At 37.9% G+C, this 25,074-nt stretch overlaps 1 long non-coding RNA gene across 1 annotated transcript; it reads right to left on the bottom strand.

The window, feature by feature from the left end:
• On the bottom strand, nucleotides 1-23,887 carry LOC140650216 (uncharacterized). Its single transcript, XR_012041891.1, has 3 exons — nucleotides 23,814-23,887; nucleotides 202-261; nucleotides 1-60 (listed from the first exon to the last, which is right to left on the bottom strand). It is a non-coding gene; the product is annotated as an uncharacterized lncRNA (long non-coding RNA).
• Between the last annotated feature and the right edge of the window lie 1,187 nt (nucleotides 23,888-25,074).

Genomic DNA, 25,074 nt, shown 5'->3' with positions numbered 1-25,074 from the left:
CTTGAGGCATTTCTTTCTTCTAAATCCATTGTGAAATCTTTTCAGCTCTTGGCAGGAAGTCTGACATTTGCATACAAAGCCAAAGAAAATAGTTACAATTTTATACATTAAAATAAGAAAGAAAGAGATGAGAGTTATTAAAAAAAAGGGGGGAAATTTAACACATACTAGGTTTTGGTCTATAATATGTGATGGACTTACATTACAGGAAAACAGATGCTGTTCAGTTTCAAAATTATTTGAATGGTCCACTTGAGAATTCTAAAAGATATCAAAGAAATCAAATAATTAAACCACCTCAAACAATGCTCAAATGTTATTTCCCAGAATTGTGAAACCTAGGGAGTGAAATCTGAATTTTGTTGTTAACTAAGTAGAGTCCTTCAGGACATGCTGTGACTATTTCTCAAAGTACTACAATAAATGCAACCCCATCTTGAAGCACCAAAAAATATCATCCTCAGCTTTCAGCTGGGAGAAGCATCTGAGCAAGTGATGACTAAAGATCCCAGTAGAACTGAAAAAAAAGAAAACAAAGCAGAACATCGTTTCATAACTCCCATGTACAAAAATGCAGAATAGAAATAATCAGAAACTGATTGTATACTAGAGGTCAAGCGGAGGAAGGGAAAATCCTCACTAAATATCAAAAACAGGTAAGCTGATTTTTAGAAATATTAAGAACTGAGGACAAAACAGAAATTTCATTATTTTCTACCAGTTTGTGATGGTTCACGCACATCTTAAAGATTCAGTACAATCCTGACCATCTATATCAACAAAATAAATCAAAAGGGTAACAATAATGTCTGAAGATGTGAGAGAGCTTGAAGAGTTACTAAAAAAGATAAAACTTATTGGCTAAAGGTAACGAGAAGATTATGATAAAGATCCGGAAAATCACAAACAGCAGAGATTTGGTGGAAGTGAGTAGGGATGGATAGTTCACTATTTCTCACAATATCTTGGGGACAACTAATGAGATTATCAGCTAGCAGATTTATAGCTAAAACTAATTACTTTTTTCCTGCACAGTGTGTAATAAAACATAGAACTCATTGACAGGACATATTAGAGAGGACAGATTATAATGAAATTCAAGCAAGGAAATAAATGGAAGATAGGTCCATTGCTGAGCATTAAAACCATAGTTATTTCCAACATAAAAGATCCTTGAATAACCAGAAGCTGGAAGGATTTTCTAGGAAAAAAGATCCCTTTATCCATGCATAGTACTTCAACACTCTTTCTCTAATCATGCACCTCTGACCAAGGGATTGAAGAACACTGGGAAATAAAAAATCTCTTGGTTTGTGAGGAACAACAGGACTAAACTAAATGACTTATGAGACAACAAATAATAAGAAGAAAAAGAGAAAATCAGAGATTTAAAATAGTAAAATCAGAGATGCATCTGCTCTGGACATATCCTTTCACAAAGGCATTGAAGCAGCTAATATTATGGGCCAGCCTGGAGGCAAAACAGAGCAAAGGACATGCAGAAGGCCCAAAGGCATGTGCAAATTGCTAAAATAACAGGGCCAGGACACCAGCTTAGCACTGTTCCTATCATCCATACCATTTCATTCCTAGCAGGCTTCCAGGCACGTCAGGGCTAGTTTTAGGGCTGTAGCAACTATCAGACATCGCCCAGGAAAGGTCTGAGGAGCAGCATGAGCCAGGGATTATTTCCAGTATGCAATCTGGACAGAGCTGGGCTGTTTGGATCAGGGAAGGGAGTTCAGCTATGGCAAGCTATATTACACCACTTGCCCTCGGGGCCACATAACAGGCTCTGTTTTCTGGTATGGATATATGTGATCACAGGATTCCCGTTAGGCTTTTTGGTAGAGTGGATGGGCTGCTTGCTCTTCACCCACTGGGAAGAGAGTGGACAAGGAATCCCAAGACTACAAAATCATTAAGGATATAAGATGAAAATCTGAGAAGAATATAGCCAGGATTTCAGTATAACATTATAATGGGGCTGAAAAAGAGATTGCACTATAACATGCTTCCTTGTAGCCCTGTGCAAGTGTCTTCTTGTCACCACAGAAAACAGAACTAGAGGATAGAGGGGTTCATTTGTATTGTTTGAGGCTCAGTGGAAATAAAACCCACACCACTCTTCTTGGGGCAGGAGCAAGGAAGATGGGCATGAATAGAAAAAACATGTTTTCATGGCTGACTGTAACTGGCAAGTGGGTTATTCTGTCTCTTCAAAAAACAGCTTTGGGGGGTTTGGGGTTTTTTTTCTATCTTAGGCTGAACTGGGTCCTGCAGGTGTCCTAAACATTCCCCTAGGAGAGGAAGTAAGTAGAACGCCTGGGCTGCTTCCACACTTTCTTCCCTCCTCTTTAAGACCATGCAAAGACATAATTCTTACTAGAGACTATACAGAGCATGTGCCTATTTACCTCATTTATCTCAGCATTACCTTTACGCTGGCTGAATATCAGGCAGTTGTCCCACCTCCAGCCATAATATCTATAAATATTTCTTAAATTCAAGGTGCAGCCAAGATGATGGATCTTTTAGAGAATATATACATTCCTCTATATGTATGGAAAAGGTTCATATAGTCATTTCTGCGTCAATGTTGCATTCCTATTTAAAATTCACAGCAATAAGCAAGGGAAATACAAGCCTCTCCTTGAGCCTCCACCCACAAATTGATGACTCTATACAGATCAACAGAAGAAAATCCTGTTTATAATGAATGTATAACAGTGGTGTAGCAACTTTGACACAGATCTTGGTGTAAAGAATGAAATATTTCTACGCAGCCTGACAACCACCCAGGCTTGTCCTTGCCTCCTTTATCTTTGCAGCTTGGGCCAAAACTACATACTTGACAACCAGGCCACTGCAAAGAGGGTCTACTGGGCCTATGGGCTCTGCTTTTCATTTAATTTATTTTTGAAGAGGTGTTGTGATTTAACCCCAGCCAGCAACTAAGCCCCACACAGCCGCTTGCTCACTCCCCCTCAGTGGGATGGAGGAGAGAATCAGAAGAGTAAAAGTGAGAAAACTCATGGGCTGAGATAAAGACAGTTTAATAGGTAAAGCTAAAGCTGCACACACAAGCAAAGCAAAACAAGGAATTCATTCACTCCTTCCCACGGGCAGGCAGGTGTTCAGCCATCTCCAGGGAAGCAGGGCTCCAGCACGTGTAACGGTTACTTGGGAAGACAAACGCCATCACTCCAAATGTCCCCCGCTTCCTTCTTCTTCCCCCAGCTTTATATGCTGAGCATGATGCCATATGGTATGGAATAGCCCTTTGGTCAGTTGGGGTCAGCTGTCCCAGCCGTGTCCCCTCCCAGCTTCTTGTGCACCCCCAGCCTACTGGCTGGTGGGGTGGGGTGAGCAGCAGAAAAGGCCTTGACTCTGTGCAAGCACTGCTCAGCAACAACTGAAACATCCCTGTGTTATCAATACTGTTTTCAGTGCAAATCCAAAACATAGCCCCATACTAGCTACTATGGATAAAATTATCTCTATCCCAGCCAAAACCAGCACAAGAGGAAAAGCAGTAGTATCTCCCAAGCATATTCCATTTTTGACATCAGGATAAGGTCCCTAAGTCAATTATGTGAATCCGTGACATGGTTTCTCCTCCCTAGTTCAAAGGGCAAAAATATTTAACTACTGTCAACTTTTAAATAGTCAACACTACTCACCAACAGGAATGGGTTGATGTGAAGCACCAGAGCTGTTGCACAGTGTGCATGCCAGGGATGTCTCTGCATCCCCATGCTCAGTTAAGAACAGAATTCTGTTGTCATCAGAATGGCTGCAGCTGAATAAAGCAGAATTAAAGCTGAGGTTGTGGAAAATCAAGCAGCAGCATCAGAGCTACATATATGGCCAGCAGGCATTCAACCAGCCATTTCCAGCAGAGATGAGCACAATGAGAAAAGATGCCATTTACGTATGTAACTGAGAGGATTTTTAAACTAAAAGATATCTATTGCCCTCCTTGTGGGTATGATGGTAGAAATGGACAGTAACAATTTCAATGGCTAACCTGGTCACAACCTTGCAATATTATCAGAGAGAGTAATCTAAACTTATGAAGAGCTCCTTTGACCTACTCATTCAGCTTTCTTAGTTCCAAGATCTGTATAAAGGGGGAAAGTAAGTTGCATTTTCAATTACATGTACTTGAAGTGGATGAATATTGATGGATTTTTATTGAATTTATTAGGGATTTGGGAGACATGCAGGAAGTCAGATTGTGCACCCCAAGGCTGGAGGACCTCTTTCTCATAGGACCACTAATTTCAGTAGGTTTTCTTTCTGAAAAAGGACCTACCATCCTGAGAAATAACTGCCTGAACTAGCTCAAATTGCATCATTTTGACTGCTTTGGACAGCTAAAAAAAAAGGAAAAGGAAGCTACTTTTCAATATGTTTAATGTTAATTTCTACCAATAGGTGTGGGAGAAGCCATCCTCTGAGTACTTTTTATTCTGTGGTGACACAAAATAGCAAGTGCCAAATAACAAGCATACAAACCTGCTAATGAAAGAAGTCAGCAGAGTCCCATTTTATTGAAGGAGAGGAGGTGTTAATTACAGACCTCGTGGTAACCGAGATGCCAAGAACTAATAAGTATAATATTCAAATTCAAATGGTGCATTATTTCCTGATTCTTACATGTTCAGATATTTAGATTAAGGTCAAGATGGACAATATTTTTCTTTTTACTTTAAAAAATGTTTTCCTACACTTCATGTTAAAGTCTGTTTTATCTGCAAATACAGGGGAGAATATAAGGCAGTGAAAAAGGCAATTCAATCTTATCAGAATTAAAACTCTTAAAATATCCATAGACCTAAAGACAAAAGCAAGCTTGAAGCAGACATGCCACATCAAGATAAACCAATGCAGCTCCAATCAGTAGTGTCAATTTTTCATGAGTGTGGAGCAGCAAGCCCAGCTCTGGTTCAGGTGGAAAGTGCTGGTGCCAGTGGCCAGCTGTTGCCCCAGGGATCTAAAGCCCAGGTTAGGTGTCTGTTCTGCGTCAGCAGGATTTAGGTGTCAGCCTTCCTTCACTGGTTTGCAGAAATGCCACTTCATTGCCACAGCAGTTGCAGGTGCCTAAGTTCCTCTCGAATGATGTGTTCGGGTCCCTCAGCACTGCTATCGAGTACATTCAGGCGTGCTTCCCTGTTGGCTGCACTTTGCCACAGGTAAAGGCTTACTCTATCCAAGTCTATTTGGTATTCAGGTGAGGCACCCCTGTGCCCAAGTCTCTTTGAGACCTCAGTCTGGCCTTCAAACATCTTTGATGCTAATTATGATATAACAACCACGTGAAATGTGGTCTATATTTTAGTAGACTAAATCTATATTTGAGTAGATTAAGACTAAGACAAAGCCTTGTCACTGAAACCCCTTGGGATCTCCTGTACACAGCCTAGTTAGTGAGTGTGGGATTCATTTCAACTCATTGCAGCCATCTAAAAGTTAAACTGCCAATCTAAGCTACATCGCCTCAAAGAAACCTCCAGAAGATGATTCATTTCACATACCATGAACACCTCTCAGATGCTCTTTTCTCTCTGTTGATCACAGAAGGAGTTGAGGTGCCTCACTTAGACTATGGTCAAGTAAAAAAAGGAAGAATTTAATATTAGGCCTATTTGATCTTACACTTTGGTTTCTTGTAATTTATTGTGTTTTATGTATAAATTAGGTTCTACATGGGAAGTGTTGGTTGTTTTGTTACCAGTGGTCATTAATATACTTGGACAAGTAATATGCTGTCATAACCTCAATACTAAAAAAAGCACCTTCACATATGGAAACTTAAACCTGTAGTGCCTTATTGGTGCTGGTTTCAAATATTACAGCTGGCTAGAAGTAGACTATTTTAAAGCACAATTTTTAAAAAGAGCAGAGGAAAGCAGCAGGTCAAACCACATGAGAGTACAGTGAGTGGGAAGGATGCAGCTTTATGTTGATGATAATTTTATTCTTTCAAGCTCAAGCTTGCATTATCCTTTCTGCAGCTAAAATTCCATTGTGTTTATGTTAGTTAATAAAAAAATACAAGTCAGTTATTTTCCCCATAGGCAAAGGATTTTTCATGAAGGCATTTAAGCTGCATACCAAAATTTAAATGCGTTAAGTTAGCTGTTGATTTCCCTTGAATATCTAAGCACATACACAAATTAGCTCAGACCTTTTCTATTAGACAGTGGTCACATAAAGTAATTAAAAATTAGTTATCAGAGCTTCATTTTGTCAGTAATTTATTCTGTAATTCTTAGTAAGAATACAGTGGAAGAAGTTTATTAGTACATTAAACTTATTAAATAAATATTGCATATGTCATGTAACTGAAGTTTGAGCTTAGTTCAGATTTGCAGAGGTACTTCAATTCTATTTTTGCTACCATGTCTTCTGTGCTTATGCTGTTCTTCAGAGTAAAGTTTTAACATACTATTATGGACACACAAAAAAAGGAAGATTCAAAATATGCAGATAGAAAGAAGGAGCATGATTCCCACTGATTTTTGATAAATTTGATACCTAACTGCTATTTATGTCTTTAAAGTGTTTCCTGAAGTGATTTAAATCAAAGAGAAAACAGAATGTTCAAACTCTAGTGAGTACAAGCAAACTTTGTGCATGCAGATGAGGATTTTAAACTTGCATGCTATTTTGGTAATTACACAGCCTGCTTATGCATCATACCCAAGCATTTAACAATAGATATGCCTGTCTGTCCTCATGACAGAAAATATCACGGGTTAGTTATTTTTGGTTTTCCTGCCCCAAATGCAAAGTGCATGGGAAAACTCATGCTGAGTTTTTGGTTATCCTTATTTCACAGCTAGTACTTAGCACCAGTGAGGGCTGTGCTCTACTGCCTTGTAAAACTACTGTTCAAGACTTCCCCTGTTGAGCGAGGGCTGGGTGTTGAACATGACCATGGTGACAACCAGCAGTGGAGATTCACAGGCAGCCAGGACCAGTTTCTGTGGCAAGTTTGACACTAGACTGCATTCAGGAGAAATAAAACTAGTGCTAACTGCCACATCTTACCCAGTGCTTTGGCAAGGTCAGTAAGCCGCTGCTTTTTTCTAACTGGAGCAGAGACTGTATCGCACTGTCACAATATCAGAAGCATTGCTGTAGTCCAGTTTGACCTCACACGTACCTAAATCTCTCTGGTTAGATTTATGCTGTCAGATGTGAGTTTTGGGGTTGCATGGATGTAATGTATTACAGAGGAGAGCTCAAGAACATCAGGGCTGCAGGCTAACAAAATGCAGAGTCAGGTGCCATTGTTTGGGGAATATGAGAGCAAAAAGGTTCACACCTTGTTATTTTTTTGTTACTAGTACCTCCTTCAATCTAGCTGACATAGGGCTTAAGGTATCTATTCTTTCTCCAGATGTCATCCCATGCTGATGTGTCGTGAGAGTTTGGTGGTTATGATTTAAGTGCGCTTACTATCAGAGGTCCACTTCTGTCCTGCTAAATCTGGATAAATCACACCTGAACTCCCAGAAATCTTCTGAGAGAGCTCAAATAATATGGGAGATATAACTTATTTTTGTAGTACTTTGTGGGAGAGGTTTTGGAAACCAGAGTGACTTCAGCCCCTAACAGCCTCAATTTTATCCTGAAAGAAAGTACTTCAGAGAGCTCCCGTTTGTCTCAGCAGTCAGAAAGAGTACTGGTTATTAGCAGTCATTAGTCAACAGAATATGTCCATTTTCTCCCTCCTAGTCTTTTCTGTGGTGCCACATTTCAGACAGAAGAGTCTAGCAGAAGATGCTAGCAGTTCCAGACAGAAGATGCTAGCAGCTGGTAGAGGCAAAAGATTTTTTTGTGGAAATATGTATATACTAATACATTGATTATTTGTATTCTTTAGGATTCATTGTAGATTTTGCCATCCAAATGGAAGTTGATAGATCTGAACTAGCAATATCTCTTGTTTCCTGCACCTTATATTTTACTAACTAGTAAAACCTAGTAAAACCTAGTTGGTGTTAGCATACTGGTAATTTTAAGTGTAAGACCAACTCTCTCTGTGGTCAAGACATCTGAAATGGCATGAGAAAAGGAAGGAAAAAAGGGTGTGATGAAGAACAATGGGTTTTTACAGCCTTCAGCTCCCATGGTAACAAAGGGATTTGTACCAAAAGTTCACAGAGTAGGTTTCAGGAGACAATATGGAACATCATACAACATTTCAAAGAAAGTTTGAGATGTTAGAAGAGCATTATCAGAATGCTCAAAGCAGCATTATCAGAAGAAACATGATAAGGGTTAATCAACAGATCATTTTTCTTTCTGATGGTCTTGATCTGATTTGAGACATTTCTAACAGAAAGTGAGAAATTTTATTCTGTATAACCACATTTCCCTAGCAACAGTTTTAGACTGGCCCATGCCCAAGTGGGGATTCAGAGCCCTCCTCTGCTTTAGACCTGAGTCTTTGTTGAGTTTCCCCCTGTGATATGTAACAAATTCTTTATTTCTTTGTTATCTGTCTTGCAGATACTGCTTTCTCACTAGCTATTTAGCATGAACTAGTTTCCTGTTTTATGTGATTAACTTTATGAAAATTATTTATTTCCTATTAAATCTTTTCTACCAAAAAACTTTAGTCAATCATCATACCATTAATTTTATCCAAAGCCTGTGGTTTTGATTATAGTGTTTAATCAAATAAAGAGTGATATTTCATAAGTAGCGTTACTTGAAATTAGTCTGATGAGCAGAGCAACTGGAGGAGCCAGAGAACAGAGCAGTAAACAGGAAAGGGCATTGTGACAAGTAATGCAAGAAAGTAAAGGCTATGATGGAAACTGAGGCAGCAGTGGAAGCAACCCAAAAATTTAAAGATGTGTGTTATCTTTGAGTAGACGTAAGCTAGTCATACAAAATAATTATCACCTGCCATGTCTTCAATTTCCACATGTTCCGAAAAATAGGGATAGAGCTGAAGAAGAATGGGTATTTGAAGGAACAGCAGAGAAGAGATGAAGTTTCAGGCACAACTGAGCCCTTGCAGATACCTGCTGAAAAACAATCCCTGGAAAACAGATATGTGTTCAAGAACAAAAGATTTATGAGCAAGGCCAAGGACTGTGGTGGCTGGTGAAGAGAACAAAGAGAGCGGTTGGGTGTCAGATTAGATAAAAGGATTAATTCATGTCATTTCTGCTTTGACACAATCACAATGAGTCACAGAAAACCACCAAGTTCAGCAGCAATCAAGATGGTATTAATGTTTTAATGCCAAAAATAAGCATTCTGAAACACAATAATCTTTGTTCTAGGTACCTAAGAGGATGGATAGAGAAGGAAACATACTGCATGAATAAGCATGAAACTGTCCCTTAAGCATACTCTTATTTTATTTTATGTGCATTTAACACTCCTATGTGTATATCCCCAATACATTTGAGGCACTTTATTTTTCTGGCTAAACTACATTTATTGCCTTTAAATCCGTTGTATATTTGTAACAACAGTAGGAGTTCTGTGTTCCTTGTAAAAATTACCTAGACATCACAAAGTATCTTGTCAAAATACTTGGCATCAAGGCATTCCTGTCTCATAAGTATTTTGTAATACCAGAATTACCTTTTAAACAGCTTTCAGTTCAAGAAACCAAAAACACCAAGTTAAGCCTGTTAACACAAGATAGATGTCTTGTGTCAAAACCAAGTAATTTATTTCCATTTTAATTTCTTTCCATTAACTATCCACTAAACTTCCACTAAACAGTTACATCTATCAAGAGATCAGTTTCTTTTTTTTTTATTTCCAAAGCAACCAACAGCACAAAAGAGAAGAGAAGATAGTAGAGAAAGTCAGAGGGTAGCATAGGTTTCAGACCAGAAGCAAAGGTGCTTCACTGGAAGGTCTGCAGGGAAAAAGCTAGCTTGAAGGGGGAGAATAATTTTTGCACAATAATATGGCCTCTGAAACCAATATGAGTCAACAGAATTCAACACGAGCTTCAAAGGCTGATTTCAGCGATGACCCACTGTCCTGTGAAATAATAATATATATAGTCACCTTGCTAGCTTTGCAGGAGCTATTAGTGGAATTCTTCTTGAAAGAAACTAGGACTTTTCAGTCAAAATGTATTTACTGGTTACTGACTCACTGACTGATGACAAAGAAGTGAAGCACACACCAAACCCGTCAACAGACAATTTGGTTTCCTTATGAAACAGAAACATAAATAGCAGAGAAATAATAGAGAAGTTAGAGAAGTTTACTACTTTCTCCTACAATGAAAGAAAGGAAGTAAACGTTTTTTCTGAATACAATTGTGTTGGCTCTGGTGTTCAAGAAATAAGAGCTTTCCACATGCACTGTTGAACTCCACTGCCTAAAAGCCTTGGAGGAGATCTAAGTTAGCCAGGTAAAAGTGTTGGTAATATGTAACGTTTTTACACAAACATTCATGTTTTAATTTGCAATAAAACTGCAGATACTTAAATGACTTTAAAAGTTCACTTAATAGCCCATTTTTTGGCTATGACCATGAACCTGCTATGAATTTCTTCCACTGGACCTTTTTTGCATAATACATTAGGTTTGAATGTGGCCTTATTATCCTTAAGTGCCATGCCTTATCTACTTAGAACATCACCATGGACTTTGCTTGAACTTTCCCCTTCCCTCTTTGTACAAGCTTCTACCACCTCCTACATATCCTTAGATGCTTTCTTTGTTTATATAGATGCTTTCTTTGTTTATATATGGATTTCGGTTCATTATCTGTCAAAAACCAATGGATTTCTTTGTCTTAAACTGTCTCCTCTGCTATGAGGAAAGGAGTGTTTTTCTGTCAGTGTTTTTAAAATAACACCCCTACCTCTATTTGAAACAATGCCCATAATGCTTAATATTGGCAAATTTCCAGTTGACTGCTGCATTCCCAGAGGTATTCTGTGCAGTTTTCAACTGAAAGAAAGAGTCTCAATTTCAGGAATATGCAGCATAGGAACAAAATATCAAACTAAGGTGGTCTCAAAGGTGCAGCTGCAATGCCAGCTTGATTTCTTCAAAAGAAGCAAGATATTTGTGTTTCCATTGCTGTTGTGTTCAAAGCCTTATCGTTCTAAAAAGGGTTGTTACAATTAAGTTTGGAGAGACAGATGACATATGGATTTTTTTACATGTTAACATTAAAACTTTGTGCATACTACAATGTAGGCTTTGGCTTCCGTGAGGAATTTTGCCCAGCTGAGAGTTAGAATTCCATTTCTTTAGCCCAAGTTTCCTAATTATTTCCTCTATTTCCAGTTTTCAAAGTTCTTCTGCATCTGTCCCTGGCTAATACTAATTAGGGTGCTCTCTTTAAACTCTCATCTGCTCCACCAAGTGTTTTAAAGGGTGCCAAGCACACCATCCAAATTTTGTGTGCTGCTTCTGCCATCTCCTGTATATCTGTTTAATCTCTGACAGGTTTGCAAAAAGCTGGAGAGGAGGAATAATTTAATATTTATCAGCAAAAGTAGTTTGAGAACAGCAACAATACAACCTGCTGATTCTTCCTTCAGGAAAAGAAAAACAAACACAAAACTCCTGCTGATCATAAACTAATTGTATAGATTAGATATTTAGATGAAGAAAAAGCTTTTCATCTTACACCATGACATTTTTACAGGTGTGAAGTATTTAACAAAAAACTCAAGATGGGGAATATTTGAAGAATATCCTGGTTTGGGAAGGATATTCTTCCCAAGAAAAATTGCATTAAAAGGAAAGGGAGGAGGAGGAATTTGCAGATACATGGAAGACCAAGTGAACAAGTGTGAAACTGCAGTCTCTGCTGCTGCTGCTGCTTCCTGAGGACAGACCACATTGATTGGCGCTAGACCACAGATTGTCCTGCTGTTCAGAGAAAAACAGGGAATAACACTAAGCATCTAAACAGTAATTCAAGAAAAAATGGTCAATTGAAGATACCACTATTTTTAGATAATAAAAAGACCATCTCAAATGGTTCTGAAGGGCTATATGATTACTGATGTTGTACATGCTCCAAGGATACCAGAGGAAATCAAATTTTTCTACACGAGACCCAAAATCTGCAGGAAGTTCACCTTTGCAAAACATCTTTTTCAAAAGAGCTGTATAGAGAACTGTGACTCACCACCACCTAAGTAGTTTAAGAGAAGTTTAAAGAAAAAAAGTAAATAAACAAACCCAAGCCTAGTGTCTTGCTCTCTCTCCACCCACCTATCTGCCTTTCTTCCCTTCTTCCCAGGAAAGATTCAGAAGAGTTTATAATGATGAAGAAGCATAGCCCTATAAAACTTTAAAGATGCTAACAGAAAAAGCTGCTTTGAATGTCTGCGTAGCCCCCTTAAGGTCTTAATTGCTAGTGACGATAAAAGCTCTCTGTAGAGACTCGAATTGAAATGAAGTGTAGGAGAAGTGAAATCTAGCCTTATTTAAGTCAGTGGCAGTCTTATCAACACTGACAGCAGCAGAATTTCACACAGGATATTTACTGTTGCCGTCCTGGTAAATAGCTCAGCACCTTTTTTAACACTCAGCTGGAAACTTTCTAGCAGCACAGTGCAACCAAATTTTACAGCCTGATCCTTGCTGTGTCATGTAGTCACAGTAAAAGTGAGCAAATCTATATAGACAGAGATGACGATAGTTATGCGTTTGTAAGATTGCTTGGACTTTTACAAATGGGAAGTGGTAAGTGACTCGTATGAGCATTATCACGTAGTGCCTTGCATATAGATGACCCCTAAATTCTTTGCAGACTTCAGTTCTATGAGAATTTAAAATTATGTTTTGCGCTGTTCATTTTTTACAGCCATCATCCTTGTGACTATGGAAGGATCCCTTTCAAGTTTGAAACACAGTGGAGATGGTAGTTTTGCACTTATTTGGCTGCTTGTTTATATCCACTTACTGTAATTCCTATGCAAATAATATTGACATAAAATGAACAGCCTAACTGAATTGTCAGTTTAAATGTTTGCAGCTTTCAAAAAACCAAAAAGCTGTAAACAACTAAGATTCAAGAGCACAAGGAAATTGTGACAAAACATTTTGATCAGAAAGCAGATACTGTGAGTTATTAAAATTAGACACCAAATAGAAAATATGCTATATCTGAACAAAAATACACTACTTTCTTTTCCTATACAGCTATGCATGAATGTGCTTTAATGTCTTACCCCCAAAACAAGACTGAGAAGGAGCAGTTATGGTATCAGAACCAGTGTTCAATGGAAGCACAGAAATACTGGAGAACTTAAGCAGCACAAGGCTATTATTCAGATATATTTTTGTGCCTTTTAAAATGCACAAAAGCTGGAACACGGACAGCAATTTCATGGTTTTGATTAAGATCATTCCTTTTTTTATTGCCATAACCCATACTTTTTATTCACTAAACTGAAGTTCTGTCAATACTTACCTTTTAGCCCAGCTAGTGATTTTTTCCTAGAGTGACTCCAGAAGGGCATTCTTGCAACAGGAATGTACTCTGTATTTGATACAGAAAAACAAAGAGCAAGCCAGGCATGAGGGATTGCTCTGTCTTCATCTGTTCTGAAGACTGTATTTTTTCCCCTCTTTCTCTCTCTCTTTCTCTTCCTACTCTTTTTCTCCTTTTTCCTTCATTCTCCTTTCCAGATCCCTACCAAATCTTTATTGACCACAAGATGAACTATACCGTCTAGATTCTCACCCCTTGGCAACGGCAGAGACATCCTTGCCCATCTAAGGTTAGTAACTAAAAGGCATCAGTTCATTTCAGAATGAGTCATGATTCAATATATTAATTCAATCTATTAAAATGGCAGTGTATTTGACTAAGGGATTTATAGTTTTGTTTTTCTTTCTCAGTTATGATAAATATTTTCACATTTTGTTGCATTATCTTCTTTAACAATATTTGTTAAAACATATGTAAATCTAAGTGACATTTTCTTCAAAACGGAACCTAACTGGTTTCTCACTATTGACCATACCAAGTGTTAGGAATTAGGTTCTTTGAATCTCAGTTTCTCAATTGCCTTAAAAGCAGATATTGCTGATATACTTAAAGGTATTTTATTTGCTGTCAAAACAGACCCTGACATTTTCAGAAAAACAAACAACAGATGGGTTAATCTATTTTTATTTATTAAATGATAAGTCTAACAGGTTTAAGAAACAAAGGAGTCTGACTTGTGTGTATGGAGGACACCAAATTGTGTTTTATCATGGTTAGTACTGTTTGAACAAACAACTCTGTAGTGTTCACCCAGGGTGAATTCATTTAGTCTGTTGGGCTCAGTATTCGTCTACAGAATAAAAAAGAAATCCTGTATAAAATAAAACTTAAAAGAAAATGGTATTTCACTTTAATTAAAGTTCTTCCTGTGCAGGCTAGAAAAGTATTTACTATATAGAATCCAGCACTTTATTGTGGCAAGGCTTCTGTAAATGAGGATAAAAGAAATAAACATCAGTTTCCTGAAAGGCAGTTTACAAATAAATATAAAATTTCTTAATGGACATTATATTAATGTATCTTCATATATATAACCCATGGTCATATGTTACCCACTTATTTATTGCTCTAAGGTAACAACTATTATAAACTAGAATGCAGGCCTGGGTAACTAATATTTAGCCAGTTGTTTAGATTATAGTAAGATCCAAAACATGCTTCAGGGTACAATGGTGGTACCCTGAAAGGGACCATCACTAAGATGGACAAGGAGTGGACAAGGAGACTCTAGAACAGTCATTACCTTTGAAAAATCTGGGTTTGTGGCAAATTGCTACAACAGATCACCAGGAGGAGATAATTCTGCAAGCAATTTTTGTGTTGTATAATTACGTAGGCTCAGCTTGTCCCATTGTATTTCTATTCCATAATACAATATAAAATCAGATGCTCCTTGAAATCATCTCACTTTGATTTGGGAATTGATACAAAATAGTCTAGCTTCAATTCAATTTTCTTAATTTTATGGGACAACAGAAATGTGAATACAGACATCATCTTCCAATGAGTCTCTATATGACTGGGTGAAAGCAATGAAGGGAAGCAAATTTAGATACTACCCCACTCCCTTATTGACAAACGTTAAAACACAATGCATGCCAGATTGAGCTGTCTTGCTACATTAAAATCAACATATAAGTAAGAAAAATGGAGAGTAGTTTAGTTAAATAAAACAGAACCACAGGAAGCAAGGAATTTTATCATAGTAATAGTCAGCAAAGCTAATAATATGCAAATGACAACCTTTCGAACTACATATGAGGGAGTTAGACTGCTGAAATGTTAAAAGTTTCTCTTATTTTTAAAACCCAGCATTGATTTGGAACTTCCAGAATTCTGTACACCTCATGGAAGTCCACACCCCCCCCTTCACCCATACCATTCCCTTCAAACAGAAAAACTTCTTGGGAAAAGTGAAGACCTCTAAGTAACTCTATGCACTTGCCAGAGGAAACCATAAAAGGTAGCAATTACTATTATATTAATTTTTAAATCTGGCAGTTAACCTATTAGTTGATAATTTACTATAGTTACCTGTAATTAGATTTATTCATAAAACCTATACTTTCTGACTAATTTGCTTTTTCTGTGTCTATAGCACATTTTAACATTGGTCTTGAGACCAAATCCACAGTGTATTATGTATTCAACAGATATGATGGGTGCTAGAGCAGAAGAGACAGAGAGATGCAAAATATGGAAAGTCTTTCTAGCTGAATATCATATATAAGTTTTATCAATTCTATATACGTACAAGAGAAAAGGAATTTCAGTCTGATTGGCTGCAGTATTGCAGAAGGATCTCCTTATTGATTCCTGTAGGAATAAACAGACAAGTTTCCAGGTACTGTTGATGGAGAACTGGCCACTTAGAGATAGAAAAGCAGCAAGAGCTACAGATCTGTCTTCCTGAAGTCACAAGAAGTCAAGGTTAGTGAAGGAAAAAGAATAAAGAAGGAAAAGGAGAATCCATCTTTTAAAGGCTTACCTGAATCCCAGCTCAGAAGCTGTTAAGTCACCTAACTCTGTTTTTCTTACCTGTATTTTCTCCCTTTGAGAGATTAGAGCTGTCAAAAGATAATGCAGCAGATGGACGATCTTTCTAAAGCACAGCAGAAAAGCTGATAGTCATTATAGCAAGCAAAGGGACATCACTGAAAACCATCACTTGCAACACAAGCACCCACTTTACTAGTCAACAAATGACATGATTGTGCCTGCTGGGCCAAAGTATTTCTCTGCTGCTCTTTCTGTCGTGATTGACCACAAGTGCTGTTCTAATTCAGGAAGTTGTCAAGGGATACAAACTGTTATTTATACACACACTAGTGCTGCTGGAACAAAGCAGGCATCAAGGAGAAATGAGTCGAGCTAGTACAACTCAGTTGCAAAACCTTTTTAAATGTCACCCAAGGAAGACTGCTGTTGGACACCAGCTGCATGTGTGTGCACATAACCTCCTTTCTGTTTCAGTCACGTGCGTGAAGGGAGTTTGGAAAGTGAAATGTGAAAACTGGGAGCTCAGTAAAGAAACTGCCACACTTGTTTTTGGCAAAGCACAAGGTACTCTGTGGGTTTCTTTGCAGAAGATTAAGCACAGATGTGTTTAGTCCCCATGACTTCTCACATGAAAACAACTTTGAAACAAGGAAGGCAACTTTGCTTTGTGCTGGTTCCTATCCTTGTTAAAAACAGAGTTAGAGAGTTGGGCACTGTCTCTCCTATGGCTTCCTCACTTGTATTTTGTGTACGAGCAGGTGGCCTCATATCCCAGTTCGACTCTTACAGGAAACCGTAGCATGGACTGGTGGGCATAGCAGGGTACCAGTCATAGTTTTATATTCTTTTGCAAAGGAACAGCTGCTTCCGCTGCCCCTGCCTTAAAGCCCTTTAACCATTAATATAAATATATACGTATATATATGTATATATGTGAGTGTGTGTGTATATATGCATATATGTATATATGTGTATATGCATATATATGCATATATGTGTGTGTATATATATACACATTCTATCCTATCCTATTTTATTCTATTCTGAAGGACAGACCTCTATACAGATAGTCCCAGGGGTTGCACAGAAGGCAGGGAAAGGAGGTTGAAAGAGAAAGGTGTGGTGGCTTCAGGTGTGGGTCTCCCAGCCCCAGTGCCAGGAGTGCCTGGGGAGACTGGAGCCAGCGCAGGAGCCAGGGAGGCCCTGGGAACTGGAGGGGAGCACCAGGAGGAACACCATGCCTGGGAAGAGGGCATGCAAGAGCAGGAAGGCAGCAATTCATCACCCAGCTGTGGGAGCAGTGCAGCACAAGGCTGAGCATGGGGCCAGTAGAGACAAAGATGAAAACTCTGTAGTTTCCAGAGAGGAGTGTAGGGCCATGAGGTGCTGCAGGCATGATGGGTCTGGCCACAGTGCCCTGGCAGAGCCTAAGCTGCTCAATGACATGACGGGAAAAAGCAACACCAGCAGAGAGAGGCAGGCCCAAAATCTACCTAAGGTGAGCCATTGGGCTGCACGCCTGTTCTCATGTGAACGAGATGCACTGAAACCCTAACAATACACACACAGTCCTATCCCATTTTATCCTTTTCTTCAGGTCCTTTCCATCTGCCGTGCAGAGCTGTGAGATCTGTGTTTGACAAGGAACTTGCCTTTGCAAAACCTCTGCAGAGATTGTTCACACAAGGTCTGCTGCATTAACCATGGGCAAGGTCCATGCAGGTTCCCTCAGCTTTCTCCTCCCCTGAAAATACAGCAGATATACCCAAAGACTTTGGAGATGAGGCATGGATCTGAAGATTTTCCCTGAAGGGGTTGCTACTGATCAGTAATCATATTGCTATCAAGCCCCCCAAAAAGGAGTTGTTCTTTAACCAGCAGTTCCAACCAAAACATTATTATCAATTCAAGTATGTTTTCTTCCTTATTCCCTTCTATTTCTATTAAAAGGGGGTGGGGGGGACGGACACGAAGTCCAGCTGAGTTAGGTTCCACAAACTGTCTTAAGGAGTTTTCACATATTAATGAGATAAATGTAGTACTAATCTTCATACTACTATTAAAGCTTAAGCTCCTGCCAATATCGATTCTTCTGTTCACTCTATCATATATGTTGAAAGGAATGTTATCCATCATGTTAGAGGAATGCAAAATGGTGATACATTTGGGAAAAAAAACAGTTATACCATGTCTAATGAGCTGAAAATAAACAAGGAGAAGCTTTATTAATACATAATTTAGTTCAAATCCTCAGAGCCTGTGATTATTTTTTTTTCCAACAGTAGCTAGGGCAAAATTTCGTCAAGGTACTTACTTTGCAGTGGCATAAGCCATTATCAATACCTAACATGGTTTCAATATTCTCCCTCCAAAAGCTTAAAACAAAGTTGCTCAAGATGTCCTGTGGCCACATCTCATGGAGTACCAATAGTTACCTGAGTTCAGTTCACATATTCTCCTGCCAACTGATTCACTTATCTGATCCACAGTATTGGTAATAGACTTCAGTCAAACACAAGCAAACTCTGTTACTGTTTTCCTAGACATTACCTGCCTTCCATCTGTACCAAGCAAAGGCAGAACTAATACTATAGCCAAATTATTTTAAATATATATATAGCTATGTATATATAAAATATACCCATGAGATACTATCTAAGAAATAGTAACTACCTATATAAAACCTCAGGCCAGGCAGGTGTCCTGGGGAGATCAAAAGGTGAGTTTTCACTGCTGCACTGGAGGTATGAACCTGAGCATAAAGCCTGGCCTAATACTGTGAATTATTTGTGTTGATGCTCTGTTTTTTTCCATCACAGTCTTCTTTCACAGTATAAAATACAGTCCACACCAGGCACTCCTGAAGCTCAGAAGTCTCTCACTTACCAGCTTCTCTTTGAACCCTGACATGAATGCTTGAACAGTTATTTGTAGCTGCACAAGCTTTTCAAATGTCTCCCCTTAGATCCTGTTTTGTGAACAGTAATACTTATCTACAAATCCGTTCTCAGGATTGCAGTCAGTTGGTAGTATTTGATAACGTGGAATTATTCACAGAGCCAGTTTCCCTTGTTGCATGCCTACCTGATGGGTTTGTAAAATATTGTCATACTTTACTTAGGTTGCTGCTAGTAGCTGATATTAGATGTGATGCATAGTGATTAAAAGCTTTTAAGATGCATATTTTCTAATGAGATTTATTTAGCTTACCATATTTAAGTTAGCTTCTAACCTAAGGTTAGCTTCTAACCTTAAATGATCTCACACTTTTTTCCTCTCTCTCTTTATACATTCACATAATGGAAATTAAGTAACTGAGTGGTAATACTAGTGTTTTTCTCAAAAATTACATGAGATTTCCAAAGCAATTTGATTATAAGTAATTACACCCTGGAGTTTTCTTGTTATCATTACTTGGATTCTTCACAAGTCTTTAACTGTGTAGTATAGATCAGTGCTTCTTAGATTTTGGAGGACTCATCAATTCTTTTTTTATTATTATTTGCTTGTCCTTCTGTTGACGCTTATTTGCTGTTTGAGCAGATGAACAAGTTTAATGGCCACTTAACAAGTTTAAAACATTAGGTCATTATTTTTAAGTACTCTTCTTTTCTAATAGTTTACATCATTACATATAGGATAACAGAGCCCATTTATTTAGAAAGTAGAAGGCTAGGAAGGTAGAACGAGCAATGGAGAGTGAGTAACAGTAATGAGAACAATTTAAGCCAAAGGACAATGCTAGAACAAGAATAGATAAATATAAATTGCCCATGAATAAGATTAAACTAAATATTAAAAAGTTTATAATCTCTTAATTGCTGTCTATTATAATCCCCACTGGACCCCTTAGCTTCTGCAGATGGTTGTTAGTTTGTACCCATAAGAAAGCTGGGATCTGACAGCACCAGCTTTCACACTCACATTTTTTTGGCAGTTATTTCTTATCTCTCTTGGCATTTAACAAGGTTAATAGTAAAACAGGGAATTGTTTACTTTAGGTAACTCTTTTAACAGCAACATGTGCAAGGAAAATATTAAAATTAAGAAATATGAGATAAAATTTTAGCCCACAGGAATCCTTCCTGGCTGCTTTGGTAACTCTCTCCTAGATATCCTTTGATGTCTCCAAGCATCTACTGGAGGTGCAGGGCTCCTGGAGACATTCTGCTTCCCCAGCAGCTCCCCATTTCTGCTTACTCCTAACCTGCTTTCCTTTAGGGTTAGATTTTGGACACCAATAAAAGCTTTCTTGACTGGAAGTACCTTACACAGATGCTTAAGTGTGGTTTCTCAAAACTGACTAGCAAGCAGAGACGTGAATTCTATAAATACCATTGGATAGTTGTTCCTGGAATGGGGAATTTCAGATACTTAAGGACTTTTCCATATGCTTCTGATTACCTCCCAGTTATCCCCACCCAATCTGAACTATTCATTTATCCCACAGGCATACTTGGCATGAGTAATATAATAAACTTTACAGATATTAAATCTATAAATGTTCAGTTAGTCTTATAATCTCTAGTTCCAACACAAGCTTTCTATAGAGTGTCATCCTATGTCCCTGTCCAGTAATCAATAGCTAAAATAAAACTATGTAGTGCTGTCAGGCACATAAAAAGAAAAAACAATCAGCGCTTTGCATATTTTCTAATCAGGAGAGCTAAGCCTTCTGTTCAGCATCTGTTAAAGCCATCATCTGCATCACTACGATTGTTCGTATAATAATTGTATATGCACAATTAGTCTGAGTCATTCAGTGCATTCTGTTGGTGAAAGAGTAGTTCTCCTCTGTATTCCAGCAGAACTAACAAAGTTGCTTCACATAGAGTTCAAGAATGCAGCTTCAAAGTCCTTATACAACTATTTTTACAGTTTAAGATTTCTATAACATGGAACAAAGAAAAACATGTTCATTATTAAGGATTACAATTATGTTAAGGAGTAAGCAGTAATTCTGTGAGACTATGCTGTTCTCATAGACTGGGTTTAAAAAAACCTGAACCTATTGAGATTGGTGATATTGGTACACACATCTGAAGTTTTTTAAGCAAGAGTTCTTACTTACATCTGAACAAAGCCTAGTGCAGCACATACAGTGTTCATTCCCCTTGTATTTGCAATTCTTTGTAAATTGAACTAATAAATTTTTTACATAAAATTTAACTTTGGCTCACTTTTGTATTTAAAAAACAAATTCTGAATACCTTTGAAAGCAAGAAACTGATACTTCAGTTGTAATTTTAAGATTCTTCTGAAAGCAATAAAAAAAGAAAAACACAGAAAATGAGTTGAAAGGAAAGAAAGAAAAAAAAAAAGAAGAGGTTTTGCAGACCTGGATTATAATTAATTCACAGTTCTAAAATGCCTATCAAGCTAAGCTTCTGGGCTGCTGTAGTCAAGAATAACGGTCCCCGAAAAGGAAAACATACAGGCAAGAAAATCTGGTAAAACAAAATGGTGCTGGCAAAATGATGGGAAAAAATGTTCAAGCCGGTGTTATACTTTACACAAAATTGTGAATCTATGTAACCCATGCTTATATAAGTGAAACAAACCTAGATCAATAGTATTTTAAGTTCCCACATGAACAAAATTAACTGAATCTTCTATGATATCACTTAGCAATTTCAGAATGACTGAAATTGCATTCTTTGGAAAACATAATACTTGCCACAATAATGACTACTGCTCCATGTGAGGGTCATGCAGGCAGGAATGGATGCAATAGAGCTGTTCTCCTAAATAAAAAAGCAATTTTGTCATAGATTTGCAGATTGCTTGCTTGCTTCTGATAAATTTTAACCTCTGGCTTTCTTCATATTTGAAGACAATGACTATGCTTTTGTGTATGTTTCTGCTTCTGCTCCCCATGGACATTTTGACTTTTCAGATATGACTGTCACAAAATTAATGATCCAGTTGACTTACTCTTCTAGGAGGTTAGCCACCAGGGCCACCTGTTTGTGTGGTATGTGCTTGTCTTTTCTCAGGATCGTGGTCATCTTTCGGCTTTCTAGTGATTTACCAAAAGTATTTCCCACAAGTACTTTCCACATTGTTACATTATGTAGCAAGGTGTAGAAAACACTGTGGTGACTCGGACACTGCTGCTGCCCATTCCCAATGACCTCAACTTCCTGACCGTAGACATCAGCCACTCTGTCACATACAGCCAGGAAAACCTTGCTATCCTGTCAAATCACAACTTTTTCTCGTAGAAAAAATTCAAATGAGGCTAGTATCTTAGCCACTTTCTTCACCCTCCCTTTATTGCCACCTACTGTCCATCCTTCCTTGTTCACTCATATGCCTATTTAACCTTTTCTCATACAGGACTTTCTGATTTTATTACATTAGTTTCCAACTACTCATTTTTAAGACTAAATCATTCATACGGCAGCCTGAATGATAGTTTGTGTTGTTTGCCTGCCTTCCTCTCCTGCTGTATATGTACAGTTTTTGCATTTGTTTTGACCTGAAGAAACACATATCTTTGTGAAGCTACAGCTCTCATGTCTTGTCTTCCCTCCTCTCCTCCTCAGTGTAAGTCAGTCAGCTAGGTAGAACTGTTTTTTAGTACACCAGCCCTTTCTATTCCCCAGACTTTCCCTTGGAGCATAACGATTATCTGCCATTACTTTTAACATTTTGCCTTGTACCATTCCTTCTATTCCTCTACTGTAAAGGTCAATGTAAGAATTAATGTTACTTCTAAAAGTTGTTTGGTTTAGGGGTTGGGTTTTTTTTTCTTTTTGCATCAAAAAGCATAAAGTTGTTGAAGTTTGAGGTAGCATATGCAATAAGCTTTTTGGACTTTTTTGGGTTTTCCTTCTTTGGCATTAAATATCCTTTTTGATTAATGCATGTTCTATGAGGAAGTATGCAGTATCTTACTAAAGAGGAATGAAATTTAACAATGGCATTGTTCATTTATATGCTACAGAAGAGTAAGCATGAATTTCGTTCTTTTTAGTATGATGGGTTGACTCAATCACTAAAATCTAAGATTATTTCTGGACTATCAAGACCACTTGTATTCAATACACTAGAAGTTTATTTTCATGTTTTAAAGAAATAGCCAGTCTGTGTTTGCCCACTAGCAGCTTACAGAGAAACAACTGTGGGACATCAGCAAAAGATGAAGCATCCACAAGCTTAAGCAGCCACTCAGGGAAGACACTCTGAACTGTAGTTTTGGTACTAAAATGGATGAGTATGTTTACACTCCCTCTTATTCCTTTCAGCTCTGGACTTAATTGACCACAAAAGTAATACCATAAAACACACATTAAGAAATAGCTACCTCCAGTTTTGTTATTAAAGAAAAGTGATAGGAGTCAATGAAACAGAAACAATTGGATGGAGATTCAGATACTTCACATGGTTGCTAATACAGCACAAGCAGCATTGAGACCTGACACAGTGTCTGAGTCCTGCAGCTGAGTTCATGAGAGTCTCACTTGTTTAAGGAATATGGAAGTACAACCTAAGGCTGTAACATCTATGCTTACAATCTAGGGGTTTTTTTGCATAATTCAGTTAACTTCATGATACCTGAGGTCATCATGTTCGTGGCATGACGCAAACTGCATGAGCTTTATGGGAAGAGTGGGATGACAGCTGAGGGTCTGCCATCAAAAGTGTTTTTACAAGGCAGGTTTCATTAACATCAACGGTATGAATCATTATATGACAGCTTGCAAATTGAATGAATACAAAGAGCTAATTGCTTTCATTTAAATGCAAGACTGTGACAGGCTCCCAGCTAACACAAAACTGTTGGTAGTACCTTATGAGATGATCACGATGACTATGAGAATTGATACAGACGTTGATTCTGTTATGATGTTTACTAAAATCCCATTTCATTTAGTACTGAGATGCTCCACCTAGAACATAAATCAGACATCAGATGCTTCAGAGGTAAAGATGATAATGAGGCAGATGCAACAGGACCATTTCTGTTGTGTCTCTTTGAATGCATATTGTTTCACCTGCCCACCCACTTCAGTCCAAGGATTATCTATCATCAGCAGGTAAAAGCAGGAAAAAAATAATAAAATAAATCCTCTGAAAAGTTTGTGAAGTCATTCTGTACTGAGAAAATCTGGCTGCATTCTTTTTGAATCATAACCTCCAGGAAAGCTTTATTCTGGTAATTTCCTATCATAATGCAGTGAGAATTAGTGAGTCAGTAAAAGTTCCTAGTGCTTAGTGCATTTCTCAGAAAGCTCATGTGTCTTGTAGTACAAATATCACCAATTTTCAGCTCACAACCATAGATGAGCATGAACACAATCATTGCTCTGCATACATTTTGGTAGAGATATAAATTTTAAAACTCATTGCTGCCTTTAAAAGTACAAATGCCTGTCAACTTAAAAAGACAGAACAATAAAAAAATCTAAATACATAAATGGGATAGAATAATTTATCTCATCTTTTATGAAGCCCTTTCTTTTAATTCTCCAAATCCTTTTTGAAAAGGTTAATTAATCAGCTATGACTGTCAGTTTTCAGCTGAAAGGACTTTGCAAACCTGCCTCTGCATCCCCTTTCTATTTTCTTTTCTTCTTCGACTGAATTTCTTTTCACAGGCATTGCTACGAGGTGAAGAGGCAGGGTGTCATTGGTTCTATCCACTTGCTGCATTGCGGGTTGTGAGTGATTTGAAGAAAGGTATGATGCAAATAACACTGTGTGGAGAAAGGCATGGCTGTCTACATTTCATATCTTTGTACTGTATTGCTTCCAGCTGCTCTCAATTTCAGAAGTGTTTTCTCTAGGCTGTAATTGTCAAGGTCAGCTTCTACCTTGTTTTGGAGAGAGACACAAGAGATTTTGTCTTGAAAAAAATCTTCTAAATTATGTCAGGTGGATTTTAGCTTTTGATTTAATGTTCTTGTAAGGTCACCTTTAAGGTAATTTTGTGCAAGGCAGTATGTTCACTGAGCCATGCCAGGAAGAATGAGAGAGGTGAAAAATCTACAGGAAGTTTTTTATTCCACATTGCAAAATCAAGACAATCCATGACATTTCATGTTAATTGA

Source organism: Ciconia boyciana, chromosome 3 (genome assembly GCF_034638445.1).
Source record: "Ciconia boyciana chromosome 3, ASM3463844v1, whole genome shotgun sequence".
NCBI lineage: Eukaryota > Metazoa > Chordata > Aves > Ciconiiformes > Ciconiidae > Ciconia > Ciconia boyciana.
Note: the sequence above shows the minus strand (reverse complement) of the source record. Positions and strands in the feature narration are given on the sequence as shown.